At 40.8% G+C, this 19,980-nt stretch overlaps 1 protein-coding gene across 2 annotated transcripts in view; it reads left to right on the forward strand.

The window, feature by feature from the left end:
* Nucleotides 1–795: 795 nt before the first annotated feature.
* The window catches only part of LOC134800060 (uncharacterized protein CG3556), a 225,875-nt gene continuing 206,690 nt past the window's right edge, over nt 796–19,980 (forward strand). Inside the window, exon 1 of one of the 2 annotated variants that reach the window (XM_063772518.1) lies at nt 796–952. The gene's annotated coding sequence lies outside the window, so the exon portion shown is untranslated. The remainder of the gene's footprint in view (nt 953–19,980) is intronic. The other variant, XM_063772517.1, reaches the window with a different exon arrangement.

The following is a 19,980-nucleotide window of genomic DNA, read 5'->3' on the forward strand; positions in this document are numbered from 1 at the left end:
TAACTACTAACCAAATATAATACGACAAAATTTAAAAAAGCTGCTTCCATACAATCAAAGTTACATTCCGCAGTTTTTAGGGTTCCGCACCCCAAGGGTAAAAACGGGGCCCTATTACTAAGATTCCCCTGTCCGTCCGTCCATATGTCCGTCTGTCCGTCTGTCCGTCTGTCCGTCTATCCGTGCTGTCCGTCTGTTCATCCGTCCGTCCGTCCGTCCGTCAGTCACCATGCTGTAACTCATGAACCGTGATAGCTAGACTGTTGAAATTTTCACAGATGATGTATTTCTGTTGCCGCTATAACAACACATACTAAAAACAGAATATAATAAATATTTAAGTGGGGCTCCCATACAACAATCGTGATTTTTTTTTGCAGTTTTTTGCGTAATGGTACGGAACCCTTCGTGCGCGAGTCGGACTCGCACTTGGCCTGTTTCTATTTATTCTCATTTGCGTTAAGACTTCGTTTCATGCGCGTATATGATTCATTCAGTTAATCCTATAATAGAATGATTCACGAGTACTTAAGCCAGTACCTAGACTGTATTTATGATCCTTATGTACTTGAGATAGACGATATTTAGACCTCCAGCTGTAATAGGTACTAACTAGGTAACTAGTCTCCAAGTTCGTAAATCTAAAATTAATTCTACTAAAAGGTAAATAACTCTACTAAATCTAACTACTAAAACTTTATTGATTTCAAATCGCTACCCGCTAAAACTTCAAACGATACCAAGACATCATAACAGAACAAAGCGTTTTATTTCAGACAAATGCAGGCTGCACTAGGGTCGCTGCCTCCCGACCCTCTGAATTTTAAAAACCCACTTCAGTACTCGCCTGCCCGCCGACACGAACGGTCGCGCGCTCGCGGCACTCCCACCTCGAACTTTCATCCAAATACCAAAATTAAGAAGTGTTTTAATCGATGACGTAAGCAGGTAAGTTAAAGCATTTGTTGAGGGGGGAGCCTTGCTGGTTTAACGGACAAAGTTTGGTAGTTAATCTTTCAGAGTCAGTTGGGTTGGCTTATTAAAAAAGTTGAGTTGGGGCGGGCATTTAAAAAGGCATCTTATTTAAATGTCTGTGGTTCCGCAGTTTTATAGGGTGATTCCGGAGGTATAATATTCATTAGGCTAAATGGGCTCGTTTAGTATTGTTTTATCGTCCTAAGGCTAATATGTTTTTGATGGGGCGGTCTGCTAAGAAGAAAATTTATATTTCTAATTCTTAAGATTATTTATTAGAAGGAAAACAACGGTTTAAATTAGTTGGGTACTTGGCTATGTTTTTTCGGTACTTTTAAATATTCCAAGGTAAGTATTCTGTGCATTCTAATAAAACCGTTGAATATTCTTGTATAAATAACATGGTAATATTTGTATCTCCTTGGATTTCACGGGCCTATAAATCACCGTCTTTGGATAGGCTTGCGTGGGGATATAGATCCAACACGTAGAGGCCCCTTGGAGAGCTTTAATGTCATGTTAACATTATTATACAAATTTAATGTAACACCATGGGAGAACCATACATTTTATAAGATAGTTATTAGATAGATAAATTAGATCTTAGAAAAAAATGGCTCCTAATAGTTTTCTTAGGTACTGACCAATGTTTTGTGGTTTTCCCACATTGCATTATCTCATATCGATTTGACCTCTTATATAAAGTTATTTCAAGTTATTTTCCTAACGTTGATATGTAAGTAAAATACAATTATTATAAGTCGGTACTTTAACTCCCTACTTTATTTAAGCTTCCTAAATGTCTATTTAATCGTTACTGAATCCTGAAGTTCTACCGGACTTCGCTTTAAAAACTGTCGGCTACATAATTCAACGAACGTGCAGGAGGCGAGGCAAAAGTTTGGGAACCTTTATACGTCGGTGTATGAAACTATTTTTAGCTTATAACATCTCTTTGATAAAAAACTGAATTTGAGATGAATATAGAGGTACGTAGCCATGTTATGCATCCCTTTACACCGATACCTAAAAGGCCTAATTTTAAACACTAGATCTACTTGTTCATTCAGCGTAATTTTTTTTTTCTGATTAAAGATATTTTATTTACTCAAAAGAAATGTTACATTTCACTTAATGAGTAGGTAGTTTACAATGTAAACAAGTAGAAGTTTTGACGATTTGTGAGCGTCTACATGAATACATAAACATATTTGTTGCAGAAAAATTATGACAAGGTAACTAGAACTTATAAATATTGAGTGAGAGTATGTTACGTATATTAATATTATTTATTTAGTAGAAGGTCATCCATTAATTACGTCACACGAATTTCTTGGTTTTTTTACCCCTCCCCCCCTCCTTGTCACACTTGGTCACTTTTGGCAAACCCCTCCCCCCTGGTGTGACGTCACAATTCTTCAACGAAATCGGCAATTATTTATTTAATATTTTATCAAAATATTTTTGACAAAAGAAATATTAGTAATTTTATAACCCAACACTGATTAAGAAATTAAATTAAACTAATAAAAACGATTATCTTTTCAAAAACTTGTAATTTAACTGTATAGCGAATAAAATAATTTAAATAAGTTTTCGGTTACTGATGAAGTTAAAAGTGACGTCACAAAGTTTGTGACTCCCCCCTCCCCTTGTCACAATATGTCACATTTTCTTGACCCCCTCCCTCCCCCTAAACGTGTGATGTAATTAATGGATGACCCTTTATTTACTAACAGACAATAAAAATCATGACCCAAAAATCACATTAACATGTTTTTTTTATAAGTATTTACTTTAAGTGTATTTACGTAGGGATTATATCTCTACAGTTCGTGTTTATATATATGCCCGCTTTAACACATTCACTGTTAGTGACCCGCTAGGTAGATTCTCTGTTCGTAGCCGCTTATCGCTGCATGCATGGCATCATGGGGTTTTTTCCCGTGTTGTCATGCCACGTAGCGCGTAGCTCGCGCTGGCGGTGAAGTGTTAATTGTTGTACATATACAGATGTAGAATAGATCATTCATATATCATTTTGTGGTACTTTTGATGCGCAATTTATCAACAAATTGTCAGTGACAGCGACCACGCCAACGCTGCAACATTACCTGTAAAAGTGACGTTCGAATTGTGACCCTGGTACTGTTGCTACAGTAGCAATACCGATGCCGCCGCTGTATCTGTCAATTTTTTTCATAAATAGATTGACGTTCGCCGCCCTTTACTGTCGCGATTATGACGTTCATTCCGTCACTCATTTTCATGCGGCGACAACAACGACGCGGCGACAGTAAAGGTAACATTCCATTTTCGACCGCAGCTGCACTTAGCCTCCGACACTCCTGCAGCGGCCTGAACGCGTCGGTCTAAGGCGACAGTCCACTTCCGACGACAGCAGCACTACTTACCATTCATTTTACTATGGAAATTGACAATAACACCGACGCGTTCGTACTAGTTGGTACTAGTAATGCAGCTGCGGTCAGAAATGGAATGTTAGCCTAATTGCAGCTGCTATTGACATCCGAACGTCACATTAGCGCTTCAACACTTAACCCTTGGGACGCCTAGTGCCATATCCGTACCAGTCCTGTCAACTGCCGGAGGGTCTTCAATTTTTGTACCCGTCAACTGCCTAGTCCCAGATCTGTACAAAGTGTCTCAACTGCCTTGTGCCTTATCAGTCACCAAATTTATTGTATTATATTTTTACAATTTTGAGATCTAAACACTTACAAATAGAGTTTTATATCATTTGCACAATATCACTTTTTTTTGATCGCGGCAGTTGACGGGTACAAAAATTGAAGACCCTCCGGCAGTTGAGGGGGATGGGACGGATCCGGCACTAGGCATTTGACGGGTACAAGTACGTTTGTCGGTTCGGCGTTCCAGGGGTTAAGGGCTGATTTAGAGGACGCGCGAACTCGCATGCGATTGTAGTTACATTGCGGACTGTTGGTTACGTCCAATTCAACCGACCGACCAAAAACCGCAACGTAATCAAACTCGCATACGAGTTGTCGCATCGTCTAAATGAGCCCTAACGCTGCTGCAGTGGCAATCCAAATGAAGGTACCTTTAAGTTTCTCCTAACTTTGTAATTGTTATAAGTTTATAACGATAATAGCAGTGTTGAAAGTATAAAGTACCTCGAGTACATAGTTACCTTAAGTGCGGAAAGCTACAATATCTACAGGGGTTATTTATATAGGTATATTAGGTATACTGTTGTTAAGGATAGAGGGTGTCGGGGCACCGTGTGGAGTGGAATTCGCCAATTCAAAATTTGTTATTGACATGTTATTCTTATATTATTACGTGCAGCGTATCTCGCTCGTACTGATATGTAAGTGCATGGTAGAAGGGCGAGTAGTGTAAAAATTAGGTTCAATTTTGTTACATAGGTAGGTTTGACATTAATAAAAATAAGACTTTTAGGTGGCTGATTATGTCCCGTTACAGCTGATTAAGTAACACAATCACTCCGTTGGCTCAGCGACCCAAAATGAGACTTGGCCTCCGACACAATACAGCGCCACTTTTCTCGGACCTGTGCGACCTCTCGCCAATTGTTGACTCGAAGTTCGCGCAGGTCTGCCTCCACCATGTCGCACCAGCGATATCTGGGGCGTCCGATAGGACGTCTTCCTGCTGGACGGCCCAGGTATGCTCTTCTCACGTTTCGATCTTCATCCATTCTCTCAAGGTGGCCCAACCAACAGAGTCTGTGAGCTTTACTCTCCCCCATGATGTTAGGTTTATCCACTAGGTCTTCGATCTCACGGTTCCTAAGGACTGACCAGCTTCCGTCCGGTCTTTTAAGGCAAAACAGTCGTGTAAAAAAAAGCTCACTAGGTATGCTATAGGAATAGCAATCCTAGTTAATATGATATGATAGCAGGGTAACTGCGCCGTATTTCCGGCTTACGTCTCCCGGTAAGTGGACTCTGCCTGTATGATATGTACCTGTACCCAAAATAAGCTGCGCCAGGCGAGATACGGGAGTACGTGGCCCTGGTAATTGTGAAAAAGTGTTATATACGTAGATACCCTGGGGTTTTGGGTGAGGGAATGTATTTTTCTTGTAAATCTTTGTTTATTGTAAAATAGTTACCAAACTATAATAAGTAGGTACTTTTATCTCTTTTTAGGTCAGTGTAAAACAGCATCCAAACACCCGGAGTATATTATCTTATCTTATACCTTTAAACGAGCAATTCTTGTTTATTTATATATATATATATATATATATATATCGACGCTGGAAAGGAGAAATTGGATAAGCGACACGCAGCTAACTTTACGGGTGAGCCAAAAAACTGCAAGACTTTCTAAAAAAAAAACATTAAAATTCCTAATGATGACGTATTTCCTAAATGAGACATTTTATATGGTTATAGTGATGTATTCTACATTATCCTATTATTATTTTACCTTCAAATGAGTTATTTAAGAATTCAGTGTCGCTTAAGCAAAATGGTCGTAAAAATAAATTTAGGTAAATTTATCTTACCGACATGTTTCACAAGAAATTAGTCAGGTAAAAAACTCCAAGGTAAATTTGTTGTCAGAATTGATCGAGTAAAAACTAACTTATTCCAAAGTATGCTTATTTAATAGTCAAGCAAAAAAGTATATACGTAAAATTTGACAAAAAACAAATCAAGATGAATTATCTGATCACTTTTTAAGGAGCAATTTCAAACTCGATAAGCTGCTTATGCGACACATTCAACCTATGATACATCTACGTTCTATGAGTTTTATAGTTATCAACCACAAGGAAGATTGTCATACCTACGCATATAAAAAAACACCATTTAAGGAATTTGTATAGCTTTATTTCAAATAAGAAGTCATGTAACGAATCTTAAGATACCAAGTGTACCATTTCTATTTGATATCAAAATTGCTTAAAAGAGTCAACTTAATTACGAGGTAACAGTAAGAATGGGAAATTTATATTTGAAACCAAAATAGGAAAATATATTATCTCGTTTTTTCATACCTTAGATTAACATATTTTTATTTTATTTTATATATTTTTTCCGTTACTTGGCATTTTCTGATATTATGAAAAATAACAACAAAAATAAAGTACTTGGGTAAGTTAAAAAAATTACTAGGTAACTTCCAACAAACTTCAGGTAAAATGGAATAAACGACAAAAATTTTATATCTGAAATTAGGTAAATAATGATAAACGCCAATAATTCACATTTGACAGTTAAGTAAATTTATCCATATGACATAGACAGCTATTATTCGGTCAGGTAAATATAGTTAACCGACACTGAAAGGTTAGTTGTCATAAGGCAAAATTATCCAAGCTAAGGTTAAGCTGAACTGGCAAATAAGTAAAAAACTCTAAGGTTCATTACATCGAATAACTTTTTATCTAATCTCCACTTTTCAAAAAATTGTTGAAAACTAAGTCGTTTAGTAACTTAAATGTACCAGCGATTCTCCAAATCACCGACTGGATAAGCGACACTAAAGTCGTCAGATGGGTACGAAACCTAGTCCATTCGATGCAGAAAAATCTGGCGATTCCAACGATGTATATAACTCAATATCTCTGAAAATGTCGCTTATCCAATTTCTCCTTTCCAGCGTCGATATATATATATATGTATATATTCGGGGATCTCTCGGAAATGGCTCTAACGATTTCGATGAAATTTGCTATATGGGGCTTTTCGGGGGCGAAAAATCTATCTAGCTAGGTCGTATCTCTGGGAAAACGCGCATTTTTGAGTTTTTATATATTTTCCGAGCAAAGCTCGGTCTCCCAGATATTATTATATTATGTGTTATTTATAATACTTATCGTAATATTCAAATCTGTTCAGCCGTTGTTGAGTGATTCAACTACATTCCTACACAAATGTTTACTAGGCAAAGGTGCCTCCTCGTAAGTCGCCGTGTTCTTGTACAAGTACAAATTAAATTAGAGTTTTGAACTCATATAGGAATAAAAGAAAGGTCCAAATTCAAAAGCACAAAAATTGCCCTGGGTCTTACGAGGTGAAATTGAGAGTGACGTCCATCTAAGGTAACTTTGCACCGACTTAGCAAGCGACTGAGTGCCGCCATTTCAAAATACTATAAAAAATTATATGACGTTTATATAGACACTTCCATAATTTGTCGCTACCACATAGCTTGGAAAAACTTTAGCACTCTACCTATTATTTTAAAGAGCCATCAGTGATGCCCGTGCCATAAAACAAATAGTAACCCCATTATGATTTCACTAATTGTTATGGTTTTGATTTTATTTTGACACGACCTTGAAGATCGCTCACGCTGATTGGTGCATGTGAAATGAAGCGAAAGTCGTGTGTGGAATGCGCACCAATACAATATGGTTTAAATATTATTTACAGAACACCACACACGGTTCGGTTTCTTCACACATCGTGAGGAAACCGGACTAATCCCAATAAGGCCTAGTTTACCCTCTGGGTTGGAAGGTTAGATGGCAGTCGCTTTCGTAAAAACTAGTGCCTACGCCAATTCTTGGGATTACTTAGTTGCCAAGCGGACCCCAGGCTCCCATGAGCCGGGGCAGAATGCCAGGACAACGCGAAGAAGATGATGATGATTCTTTACAGAACATACGGTCCGGGAAAGAGCACTTTCCGTACAAAAGTTTAAAGGGCCTTATGTACTGTAAAACGTTGTACGATACACGCGCGAAAAGGTAATTCGCAACTCGTGTCGATTTAAAACACTCCCTTCGGTCGTGTTTAAATTTATCGCCACTCGTTTCGTGTTCCTCTTTTCGGCACTTGTATCGTAAATAACTATTATTGTTTACCAATAACAATCGAAACAGCACATATTATAACTTAACCTATGGTAACAACAGGCGGTCTTATCGGCTAAAGAGCGATCTCTTCCAGGCAACCTTAGGGTAACAAAGACGATCGTCAAGATCATATCGAAACTATAACAAATTGTTTAATTAGAATTGACCACCCGTACAACAGCGGAGCAATACAATTGTTTTACGGCTGGACTCGAGTGCTCGCGGTATTGTACTCGTTCTAAAGTGCTCTATATTTAGATCGTTTAAATGTTGGTATCCATGGTATCCAGTCAATACATCGATCAATCATACAAATTCGGTTGTAAAAATCATAGTTAATATAGCTATCCAAGCCGTAATCGGCAACGGCAACCCTAGCTAGTTAATTACCTACGAGCGTGAGCTCTGATATGGCTGGCAAAGCATAACTTAATTACTTTTAAAAACTCTATCGCAGGTGGGGCAGTAAAGATGACCAGAATTATTGTAAGTATAATTAGGAAAACCTTGACTATTCGGTGATAGTCAGTTTTATTGTCTTTTAGCCGAGTTGCCCGGTAATTTTATTGCTTAAAACAATATTTAAGAGATACCATGGATGTGACTAATGTGGTGTAATATGGTTTCATGTAATATAATTACCAGGTAACGCGGCTAAAAGACATTAAAACTGACTATCACCGGATAACTATGTATCACCGAATAGCCAAGGTTTGCCCTACTTATAGCCGGGATAGTTTTAGTATACATACTGTTATAAAACACTAAACAATTTTAAAAAGAATATTATTTTAAAAAGCTACCTAATATAAAAATTAATGACTACTGAGCGAGTAAAGCTTTTCAATCAAAACAATACGAATACAAGTTCATATTTATATATTTCGAATGCTCCTCCAGCTGCCGCTCCATTTCCCGCCGTGTTCCCTCCACTTTAATGAGCTATTTACGCGTAGGATAAAAGAAATCACTGACATCAAAGATAACTGCGTATCCTCGACGTAACTATCGCCCCTGTATCGTTTGCAATAAGAGCGGTAATGGCGTGTGGGGTAAATAACAAGCGGTGTATATTACTGGTTGATGAGCGGCGGCGAGTCGAACGCTCTGGAAAACCAGTTTAACTTGAGATTCATAATGATTCTTGTTCGCCATTTAAAAGACGACTCACATTAGAACGGTCCGGGTCTGGGCCGAGGCCTTTGTTACTTCGTTATCTATGACGGGTGATTGGTGATCAGAACGATGCTTTCTATAGAAAATTGAAGTGTCGGACGCCTTGTCCCGGACACGGACCATTCTAGTGTGAATCTTCCTAAAAAGTCATTGTTTAGACCCGAGACCCGATCTGACCTACGTTCCTGACTCGACTTAAATCTCAAAGTTGATATCTAAGCGGTGATTTGTCCAAAAGAAAAGAAAATTTTCATACATATTTGCCATAGCGATTCCCTATCCATATCGGATGTCAACTGGACAACTGCACTTAATGCATTACTGTTGCAATGTCGTTGTTGAATGAATGAATGAATGATGGAATGAAAACCATAATCATGGCTGTAATGCGGCGGGGAACATCATACCTGGCCCCATAGACAACATACCAATCGCTAACGCTACGGAGCGAACGAAACGCAACTGTCACTGTCACACTAATATGAAAGAGTGATAGACACAAAGCGATTCGATGGCGAAGCGCAAGCGATCGTCACCTTGCCTATACTCTGTATCTTTAGGTATTTAAATAAAAGTAAACAAAATCTACCCTCAAATAGCTCGTTAAGCTAGTTGAATAGATGAAAACATTACACGATCAAATAATGTAGGTTATAGTCAGGTCGTTCAGTGAGTGATCCAGGCGGTTTTGTAATTGGTCGGTTAACCAATAAATGTTATAACTACCCGAAAATTTACATATTGTTTGTTTACTTTTATTTAAATACGTAAAGAGACATACTATAAGCCGCCTGATAGAACTAATCTGTGCATGAACCAGTGAGTTCGTCCACCTGAGCGCCCAGCCTACGAGCGATTGGAACAGCACCCCTGATCGCCGCCGGCCCGCTCGTTATCTCATTTCCAGGGGTCATTTGTTCATCAAGCCACGCAGTTTGCCCTCTCCATTCGCACATCATATTTTATACACAACGTCCCAATGGACGCGGTTTTGATGAAAAACAAAAACCCACATCACACATTCATGGACAAGTAAATTAAAAATATAAATGAATGTGACTTTTTGAATGGAAATGAAGCTACATTCAAATAGGGTTTTCGATTTGGCCGGCGGGGATTTGCTACATTTTGCTGACAGTTGCAATTGGATTTGAGTTCAATTGAAATTATTAGAGTGGAGCCACACAATTTGTGGTAACCAATGGTAATTGGGTATTGTCATGAGAGTTCGTTTGGCGTACGGTTACTGTAACAAAACTGTTGATTAAGAGCGTTTTCACATTGTCCGATCCGATAACGGATATCGGATGACCCTTGGAGAAAGATAGCTGCTAGAGAGTGTCCCATGGCATCGAGTCCTTTTATTTTTCTCTTTCTTTTCAAGAATGAAAATTTTAAATAAGGCTTAAGAAAATACATATAAAAAGTCACTTTTCACATTTTGCTTTTTTGTGGTCGTACTTGACATCCGATATCGGATCGGATAATGTGGAAACGCTTTAACGGTCACATAACTGTAAGCCTAAAGATAGTTTCTATTTATGACTAAAAGGAGCTGTGATACTAGTCCTCACTGGCAGAGCGGTAGGAGACTTTAACATTTCTTTTACAATTTATTTTCAGATGCTTATTTTTATATAAGTCTGAGGTCTGAGTAGCCAGTACGAGTCAAAATTCGAACCCTCAGGCAGTTGCGTGCTCGGTACCTTTCAAACTTTTTAACATTATAATTATGCTGAAAATGACCGGATGTTATAAAGAAAATAAAACCTGACGTGCCCCATTATTAAATTGAATTGAAGACCTAATGTTATCGATCACCTCATGTAGTCATATAAGTCTGACAAAAAACGGTGATAAAGGGGCCCACTGATTAAGAGTCCGCCGGCCGGTATCGGCCTGTCAGTTGTTCGGAACTGTCAAAATTTTGTTCTAACTGACAGGCCGATACCGTCCGGCGGACTGTTAATCAGTGGGCCCCTTAAAGCATATGTACGTTTGTACGTGAGTACAGGAAACGAACCAAACAAGTAGGAATCAATGGAGCGCGGCCAATTTCTTGGCAAAACTAATATTGTCCCGGGAGCGACACGAATTTAATCAGCAACGCGGTAGATAACGGCCAAATGTCCCGTGCCCGGGGGAGAGATTTGTCCTTCTACTTAAGGATGACTCACGCTAGACTGGGCCGTGTCCGGGCCGGAGCTTCCGGCGCTTACTTTTCTATGACATTACAGGATATCACGTGATGCTTTCCATAGAAACCATGCGCTGGAAGCTCCGGATCGGACACGCTCCGGTTTAATGTGAGTCATCCTTGACTGACGCTAAACCAGGCCGGGGCATGGCCGGAGCTTCCGGCGCTTCGTTTTCTATGGAAAGCACCATGTGATCACCGATCAGCCGTCATAAGAAACGGACATGTGTATCCTGGATACACAACGTGACAAGAAGCTGAGTGAGGACCTTTTGACACAAATATTTATGTACTAAATGAATTTTAGTTTTGTGTTACTTCGTATTCTTATTCTTACATATCGGACGCTTCGGCCCGGGCCCGGCCCGGTCTAGCGTGAGTCATCCTTTACTGTTCATTTGTTTGTTCGTCTAGAAAGGCGGAATAGCATTTTCTGTGCAGCGGAGTGGTGTTAAAGGAATTGGTATAAATTTATTTATTTTATTTAAACTTTATTGCACAAAGTATATACAAAAATGTACAAATGGCGGACTTAATGCCAAATGGCATTCTCTACCAGTCAACCATAGGGCCAAACAGACATCTACAATTGGTGCAGAGAGAGAAATATACCTATTCAGTGAATATAAAAAAAGCAAACTATACATATAAACTACATAAATAAATAAAATATATATAAACTACTACATATTTATACAATACATACTATAAATATAATAATGATGGATATTATTCGAACTCTTGTTTTAGCAAATGCTTACGCAACAACCGCTTAAAAGAAAACTTACTTGGAGCTTGTCTAATATTTAGAGGGAGTGAATTCCAAAGACGACTAGCCTGGACGGCGAAAGAATTAGTCATAAAACCAGTACGGTGAGAAGGTATGGTCAGTTTGAGAACGCGGGAGGTACGCAGCTCACATCCTGGACGAGGAGTATCGAAGACGAATTTACTTTTGAGATATCCAGGAGCAGAAGGCTCAAACAGGATCGAAAATAGGATACAAAGGATCCGAAAGGACCTACGACGAATAAATGGTAAATTAGGGTTAATATTAACCCTAATTTACCATTTCAGTTGGAATTATCTATACCAATTGCGTTAACACCACTCCGCTGCACCAAAAATGCTATAAAGTTTACGATGTCTGTTGATAAGGCCTGTTATATACCTAAGCCTAAACTCGGGGTTACTAATAGCTACCGAGGAGTCCCACTGTCCACCTTCTGGCATCATCATCAGATCAGCTCGATGGTACCAAATTATCGTATTGTCATTTAAATTGCAAAGTTTCTAATTGATACGGATATTAAAATCGACTTGCAAGATGTTATTTACTGAATTGTTAGGACAAGAACGCAGGTAGAGCAACACAAGTTTTTTTTATTTTTTCTTTGCGAAAGTAAGCAACGAATGTTTTGGTTTTCAACATTAATTGTATTTAAATGTGTAATTTGCCTCTAGTTGTATATATTCTGTGTATTTTATGTGCTGTGTAAATACTGTGTAAAAATAAACTGTACATACAAACTTTTACGTGTATTTTTCGTCATCGGCGGCCCGACTGCCTACAAACCACTTTTGTAGGCAGTAGGGCCGGAACTCAGAGACAACCAAATGTACGCTGCGGGCTGTCGATGGTGAATGAAAATGCGAAAAACTTATGCTGTACAGTATATAATACAATAATTACACAATCGCACGGGAAAAGACAAATAATATATACAAATTTACACATAAAATTACAACAGATGTGAAAATATAAACATTTGTGGCTCATTGACAGAGAAAAACTATCCATATAAACAAAAGACGCGCGCTGGCCGCGGCATTCTTACCGGCCAGGCTGCCAGCACGCGCCCAGCAAAAAGATTTGTACGTTCCGTCGCCTACATTCCCCACCCTAGTGCTGGTACAGGACTCAAAACCAAAGAGATATTACGGCAAACGGTGTGCGTTACAAATTCGCATTCTTTTCACTGGGTTAACCCTCGACATAGCACCGTATGCGTCGCCGAGTACCAGAAGTGCCATAGGGCTTTAATCACAAGGTCTGTCGGGTGGAACCCGCTTCTTCTGTGGACAGTATTCAGGTGCGTCAAACTCAAGTAGTGTCGAGTACGACATGGTTAGGTTCTCTCGGCCATGCGTAGCGGTCATCACGCTGTGCATACACCAGTCCTGAAGTGTATGAGCAGCCAAATGTTTACAAGATGTAGCCAAACGTCCTCCTGAATGCACTGACGAATCACATTTGTGTGCAGGTTGTCCGACAGGAGAGTTTTCGTCACAATTTAAAACAAGTACATTTGTCACTAGCAAATTCAGTTCGCTGGCACTACATGACTTATTATGTACACTTGAATTATATACACTTAACATATTTACATTAGTCACTGTAGTGTCACACATTTGTTGGCTAGTAGTACTACGGGCGTCTCGAACCTGCACGTTGTCCGCGTGGCTACACATCTCAGCGTGGTCGGCGAGCTCGCGGTTCACGAGCGATACCTCGTACACAGATTCGTCGTTAATGTGAAGTGTAGCAGGCGTAACAGCCGGCGACTGGTACAGTCTGGCCGTATAATGACATTCATGACCAAACTGTTCCTCGTCGCAGTTCGTAGAGACGGCACCCGGCGCGCTGAACGTGCTTAAGTGCGACCCATCAGCGCCGGCGGGCGAGTCGGCGGTAGTTGGCCAATATTCCAGCTTGGCCAAATTAATGCAGTCGCGGTCAGGATGGTTCTCGTTGGTCTGTGTAGAGGCGGTGGCTAATATGTTACACGCGTTCAAAAACGACACATCAGTGCCGGCGGCGGGAGTGACGGTGGCAGCCGCCGATTGGCGCAGCCCGACCGTTTTGTTACCAGTATCGTGGTCTGACTGCACCTCCAGTTGTTCCCGTTGCGGCTGGCTAGTAGAGCGCGCGCGTGACTTGAGTGGACTGTATTTCGCATTTAGTTCAGCTAAATCCACCTCTAGCTGTTTGTCAATAAGCGCTATTTGTATTCTTGCCTTTTCCTTAGCTGCCTCCAATTGCAGCCGTCTTCGTCTGGCTAGTACAGATGATGATTTAGAGTTACTCGAACAGTGTGGTGGTAACGGCGGCGGAGTAACGTCGCTCGCACGATTAGACGTCGGCAATCGTTCCGCCCGACCGCTAATGATAACTTCTAAACTCATTATCTGTACCTGAGACTGCAGTGTAGACGTTGATATGCTATATACTGCACTTTATTCGTTTTTTACGCGTAGCACATTGCGTATTCACCATAGCAGCATGCGTGGTTCCAACCCAGTTCGAAGTGACCAAATGTACGCTGTCGGGCTGCCGATGGTGAATGAAAATGCGAAAAACTCAATCTGTCAACGTCAACTGTCACGGTTGTTTATTCTCTGCAAAATTAAATCCGTTTTATTTCTCTTTTTGATATAAACCATGTTTTAAGCTCCTATAAACGATTGAAAACTGCTATTTTCGGCTCCGGTAACATATACCAATGTTTTGCGGATATCACAAGGAAAATATGATATAATATACGACTGACAGCACCACATCGCCTTGTGTACAATTTTGTTTGTTTATTATGTGAATACTTCTGATTTTATCCTTCAACTATTCAGAGGCCCCATAAATTCACAGCTGAAGGGCATAAGCTGCCATTACTGCCTGAAAAGCAGAGCCGCAGAGGCTCTACCCGTTTCCACGCACAGGAATTTCATTCTCACAGGACACTCTAGCAGAGTTTGTACCTCCTGCGGTTGAAGATACATAATTTAGTTTTTATTTACTTTACTTATTTACTTAAGTCTTTAGTTTTACTATTGGTGTCTTTTATTTTAGGTTTAATTTAAGTACTGTATTTTTTTATTGTAGATGCCCCTCGTAAGCCTTTCCTGCCCCACACGAACTACTGCATCGCCAGAAAATCTCCTTCGTTGCCCGGAATGTCCCAAACCAAGTTATTATAAAGGCCCTAGAGGCCTTAACATACATATCACCAAAAAACACCGACAAAGCCATACTCAACCCTCATCTACCGTACTGTCCCAGCCAAACATTTTAGCGCCTTCACAGTCATCAGACCACACCAGATCGGATGTACCATTTCACCAAACTCTGAGTGATTTAAAAAATTCGCGCCCGGTATTGAAACGGATACCACGTGGTGCCCGAGTATCTGTTGCCAAATCCTTGAGCCACACAATCAAAACAGTCCTCTCAGATAACTCCATACGCAATTGGGAACACTTACTTACTTTCACCTTTAAAGTTCTTCATATAAATTCCGATGAAAATTCAAAATCACTCACGAAAACCGTTAAAGCCAACTGCTGCAGCGATATTTCATTTCAACCCTCTTCTCACAATTTTAGGAACACCAACAACAATTTATTTCAAAAAGTAGAGTCAAAAATTTCTGATGGCGACATAAAAGGTGCCGCCCGCTTGCTTTTTTCTGACGATGCAGTAGCCCCATCTAACTCTGACACCCTCACAGCTCTCCACAGCAAGCATCCACCTCCAGCTACAAACCTTTGTCTGCCTGATCCCCCACTACCTGGTGATCCAAATCTTATTGCTACTACACGGGATGTCCTTGGAGCCGTAATGTCTTTCCCCAATGGCTCTGCGGGAGGTCTGGATGGTCTGACACCTCAACACCTGAAAGATCTCCTGTGCAGCGGCTGTGGTGAAACCGGGGAAATACTCTTAAAGGACCTGACGGCACTAGTAAATATCATGCTGGCCGGCCAGGTCCCAGACGGCATCAAGGACGTCCTGTATGGAGCCAACCTTTGTGCCCTAACAAAAAAAGATGGCTGCATCCGCCCCATTGCAGTTGGCACCACACTCCGACGTCTTGCCGCCAAGATCGCCTGCCGCTCCATCCTTTCGAAGCTCACCCCAGAACTTCAACCTGTCCAACTGGGGTTTGGCTCCAAAAGTGGATGTGAAGCTGCCGTGCACGCCGTGCGAACATTCCTCGAGCATAAGGCAGGGGAGGTCCTGCTTAAGGTGGATGTTTGCAATGCCTTCAATTCCGTAGACAGAGGCGCCTTGTTGACCCAAATAAAAGACAAAATTCCTCTGGTATATAAATTTCTTTGGCAATGTTATAGTTCTCCTTCCAAATTATTGTATAAAAGCAACGTTCTGGCTTCTTCTGTAGGATGTCAACAAGGCGACCCGCTCGGTCCAGCCATCTTCAGCCTCGCGATACATCCCATCATTAAGGAACTAAATTCAAAATTAAACGTATGGTATTTAGATGACGGGACCCTCGGCGGAGAAGCGATTTCTGTTCTCGAAGACCTAAATAAAATTAACACAGACATGGAAAAAATTGGCCTATCGCTAAATTTTTCCAAGTGCGAACTTTTTATCACCGATACCTGTCCGGACAAGGAAAATACAATCGACCTTTTTACACAACTCGCCCCGGGTGTCAAAATTATAAACGAAGATTCGCTTCACCTCCTTGGTTGTCCCGTCTTAGACCAATCATTTGAAAACTTAGTCGACTCAAAAATTCAAAATTTCAAAGCAACATCACACCGTTTGGCCAAAATTAATCTTCATTCAGCCTATTCAATCATTAAGCATTGTCTTTTCGTCCCAAAATTTACATATATACTTCGCGGAACCCATTTTTGGAAACACCCCACTTTGGTCTCAACATTAGATACATTAGTCGCAGAAACTCTCACATCCATCTTCAATATTCCTTTTGACGATAGATCTTGGACCCAGGCTAGCCTACCCATTAGGTTCGGCGGCCTGGGTATCCGCAAAATTTCTTGTGTTGCTCTACCTGCGTTCTTGTCCTCGGTGCACGGTGCGCAAAGCCTTATAGAGAAAATATTAGATCCTTCCATTGGATCTATGGAGGCTGCACACTGCTCTGAGGCCAAGAATGTTTGGTCTATAACCTGCCCCAACACAGACCCGCCTGCCAATCCCTGTTCGCAGAGGCAATGGGACGAGCCGCTCTGTCAACTAGTACGGAAAAACCTTTTAAATACGTCAACTAGTTCGGCAGACCGAGCTCGTCTCCTTGCGACTGCGGAGTGGGAGTCGGGTCTGTGGCTGCAGGCGCTACCCTCTCCAAACATTGGTACCTTCCTTGATAACACCACCTTCCGCCTGGCAGCTATTAGCTTACGTTTGGGGGCATCAACAAACCAGGCACATCGCTGTCAATGCGGCACCATGGTGGACACACTGGGCCACCATGGCCTCTCATGTGTCCGCAGCGCTGGTAGACTCTCCCGCCACGCCAGTATAAACGATGTCATCCGTCGGGCCCTTGTTAGTGCGAAAGTGCCGGCAATCCTCGAGCCCAGCGGGCTGGCCCGGGACGACAGCAAGAGGCCTGACGGAATGACGCTGGTGCCTTGGAGCATGGGTCGGCCGCTAGTTTGGGATGCTACTTGCGTTGACACCCTGGCACCGTCCCATGTTCCAAGCACCAGCGCTGCTGCTGGCGCTGCGGCATCCTCGGCCGAAAGCCTCAAACGCCGCAAATATGCCGCCCTATTAGGAACCAGCTACATGTTTGCGGCGTTTGGCGTGGAAACATTGGGGCCGTGGGGGCCAAGCGCGCGTCGGCTATATAAAGATCTATCGACGCGCCTAATAGAGGCCTCGGGTGACCAGAGGGCTGGCCAGTATTTCGCACAGCGCATTAGCTTAGCTATACAGCGAGGAAATGCGGCCAGCCTTCTGGGCACCTTGCCCGTTGACGGCGATTTAGGGCAAATTTTTTACCTGTAGTTAGGTTAAGTACTTAGTATTAAGTTTTATTATGTTGGTTTTTGTTTATTTAATTTAGTTCGCAATAAACTCCTAATCTGTTTTTACTTAAGGTGTATGTGTTATAAGCCGGCCAAGTGCGTGTCGGACTCGCGCACGAAGGGCTCCATACCATTACGTAAAAACCGGCAAAAAATCACGTTTGTTGTATGGGAGCCCCACTTAAATATTTATTTTATTCCGTTTTTAGTATTTGTTGTTATAGCGGCAACATAAATACATCATCTGTGAAAATTTCAACTGTCTAGCTAACACGATTCATGAGATACAGCCTGGTGACAGACAGACAGACAGGTGGACAGTGGAGTCTTAGTAATAGGGTTCCTTTTTTACCCTTTGGGTACGGAACCCTAAAAAGGTACTTAATACTAGTGCATAGGAATGCACTGAATGTTGGGTTCACCAAAATATCATAACCTCGAAAGTAAAGGTAACATTCCATTTCTGACCGCAACTGCACTACTGCTCAACAGTAGCGCAGCTGTCGTTGGAAATGGACTGTCACCTTTAAGGTCAGCATTTCACAAACTGATTAATAATGGTCTATTTAGCCTTCAGGTATATTTCCAATTACTTTTTCTTTTCCAGAATATTAGTAAAAATAATATTACAAATGAAAACAGAACAGACCCTCATTTCGCTAGGAGGGTTTCCTTGAATAATTTTTATTCACAAAAGGCCACAAAGTACCTTGTTATTACTTAAGTAAGTGGATTGGCATTAAACAAATACCTACTTATATTTAAAATACAGCGGGTGAAATGAGTTTGTGAGTTCTTTTGTATAGTTGGACCAAGAAAAGTCTGCAGCGATTTTCATAGTCCACGCAGTGTAAGTGTTAAATAATACGTCATAATTTCATGGAAGACGTTTTGACGTTTAAAATAACACTTGCACTGCGTGGGCTATCAAAATCTCTGCAGACTTTTCTTGGTCTAACTCTTAAATGTTTTTCAACTCATAGACACCGTCTAAGCTAATTGTGCACCGATTTGAAAAGAACAAAGCGAAGGAGTGTCATTACTGACGCCATATTTTACATTAATGATGACAATATCACACTTCGTCATTGTAAATGCCATGCAGAATTAGTTTGGTCCGAATCTATTAGGCACATTTCCACATTAGGCACCCATTACTAATAAATCTCACTTTTATAACCTGCGGCCGTCGCATATAGGGACCTTATTGCGCGTTGGAGGGTCTGCCATCTTGTGGCCTGAATCGGAAACATATGTGCACATTTACATAGCCAAAGCAAGTGCTACCATTTACCGTTCTCGTCGGTACGTGTCCTTGTGCATAGTAGGTTCTGCCATCTTGTGGGCTACATCGGAAGCATAAACGACACATTTACGCCAAAAATCTGGCGGCTCATATGCTGCCCCCAAAGTCCCCGATTCGGTTTTATAAATTTAGATTTCCTTTTTTTATAAACGATTGCCCTAAACTAAAATGTTTTTACGCACTTTTATTTAGCTTCACTGCTTATATACCTATATCTCTTTATACCTATGGTGCTTTAAATCTTGTAACTTAAATGTGAACCACTTCCGGGTGTCTGATCGAGCTGAAATTTCGCATATTTCCGATGACAATGCAATAATATGCTAACATGGAGCTGATCTGATGATGCAGTCGGAAGGAAGCCAAACACTCTTCGATGGAAAAACATAAACACATTAAGTTTAGGCTCATTTGAAAGGTCTCATAAAGTACATGATAGACATGCAAAGGAGAAAAACTACAGTCGGCAATAAAAGTGTGTATCGAAAAATATTTTTGACGGTACTTGTATTAGTCCTAAAATCGAACTGTCACATTGCATTATGTTCGATTCAAAAATGGCTTTTTAAAATTATCTGATCCCCTTTAGCCAATATCGAGCCATCCCGAGTTTATTTCGATTAGGACGTAGTTTGGCAATCGTCTAAAAGGAACCGTATAGTAGATATAGAAGAATACAGTTATTTTTAATTCGTAGCATTT

This window comes from Cydia splendana, chromosome 19 (genome assembly GCF_910591565.1).
Source record: "Cydia splendana chromosome 19, ilCydSple1.2, whole genome shotgun sequence".
Taxonomy (NCBI): domain Eukaryota; kingdom Metazoa; phylum Arthropoda; class Insecta; order Lepidoptera; family Tortricidae; genus Cydia; species Cydia splendana.